Source organism: Rhagoletis zephyria, unplaced genomic scaffold, assembly GCF_001687245.7.
Source record: "Rhagoletis zephyria isolate East Lansing unplaced genomic scaffold, Rhagoletis_zephyria_1.1 Rzeph_scaffold_07533, whole genome shotgun sequence".
NCBI lineage: Eukaryota > Metazoa > Arthropoda > Insecta > Diptera > Tephritidae > Rhagoletis > Rhagoletis zephyria.
The window spans coordinates 8423-10102 of NW_016164616.1; the positions used below are offsets into that span (position 1 = coordinate 8423).

A 1680-nucleotide genomic window follows, 5' to 3' on the forward strand; every position below is an offset into this window, starting at 1 on the left:
ACTTTTTGCATAGAAATAATATTAGCTAATCAAGATCAACCAGAGCTGCTGTATTGACATTTAAGGGTTTAGCAGATGCAATTGATCATGAAATTTTCTATACGGAACAATAACTTAAAAATCCAAACAATTTTCAACGGTGAATTGATAACCTCGCTGTTAACTGCAAAAGGCAACGCTCAACTGGGTTAGGATCATAATGGTAATAATGATTATAATTTGCAGAAGGATATAAATACATACTGTATACATATGAACATATTTCTATGTATGTACAAAGATGCGATCTTAAGTATACTTTTACATACTTCCATATATTGTTATATAGAAAAATGTACATACGTACATGTGTATGTACATAAGAGTGGTCCGAATTTTGTTTCCTTTTAGTTTTTTTTACTTTTGGTATTTGTAATATCTATACGAACCATCAATTTTCTACTGTAACCAATATAGGGTGCTCAATGATATGGAAACTAACAAAGTTATTGATGATTTTTATAAAAAGCATTGGCAAACTTCCGAGTGTATTTCTGCCATGAAAAACAGCTTCTCATAAAAATACAATAGCCTTTCGTAATGGGCTGTAGGTCTCTCCCCTTTGCGTGACTTCATCAAGGCGCACGCCACAAATCGGAGGAGAAGCTCGGCCAAACACTATTATTATTATTATAAAAATAAATAGTTTTAGGTTTCTTAACCCATTGTTTGGCTAATATATGTACATGCAATATACTTCTAGGGTAAAATATGTATACTTAAGGAAGGAGAAAAATTTGGTAAGGCGCCTCAACCCTATCTCGGAAAAATTCAATTTGACCCACTCTAATGTACATACCTACTCACAATATTGCTATCAATGATGATGAATTTCAGCTGGCAATCAGCAAAAGCGTACGCAGGGCAAAAACTGAGACTAAGCAGATTATAATATATGCACATACTTATTATACCACAAACAGACATCCAATCTGCGTACATATGCACACTAGGGTGGCCCGAAAATGCATGTGAAAAAGTAAAGTGGAAATTATAATGCTCTCACCTCTGATATTTTTGTATACGGAAAAAGAGTATTCTCCTGTACTTTTTTTTTAAATCAACAAATATTTAGAGGTCGCTCAAAGTACTCAACATTTTCCACGTATTTTATATGGGAAAACCCCATTTTTCGTGGCAATGGTATAGAATTCTTGAAAATTAATATCTTCCGATCAGGAAACTCCGTTTCCGAGTAATAAAACTCAACTCTTTAATTTAGCCTTTTTTAATAACAGCGATTTGTATGGCTCCCCCATTTCATTTTTGGGGGTTTTAGGGGTTCAATAACAAATAGTTAATACTCAAAAATGGTTAAATAAACAATTGGGTGTTATTCGCTTGAAGAGAAACCAAGTTTTCTGATTGAAAAATATAAAAAATAAAACATTGAAAAATTTTCAAGAAACCTATACGATTTTCGATATAGAACAATACTAGGGGGTGAGCGCATTAAAATGCCGTCTTAAATTTTTTTTCTTTACCACCCAAATGTACACATTTCAAGTAAGCCAAAATACATGCCAAATTATGCAAAAAAAAATCAAAAGAAATGCCAGCAACAGCAGCTGATACAGGAAATTCGGTGTTGAATGACAGCAAAGAAGAAAACAGCAAATGGCAAAAGCTGCTACTGACACG

General features: G+C 33.3%; 1 long non-coding RNA gene across 1 annotated transcript in view; it reads right to left on the minus strand.

The window, feature by feature from the left end:
• Positions 1-584: 584 nt before the first annotated feature.
• Positions 585-1680, minus strand: part of LOC108374279 (uncharacterized) — a 20286-nt gene continuing 19190 nt past the window's right edge. Inside the window, exon 3 of the long non-coding RNA XR_001849031.1 lies at positions 585-657. This is a non-coding gene — a long non-coding RNA (uncharacterized LOC108374279). The remainder of the gene's footprint in view (positions 658-1680) is intronic.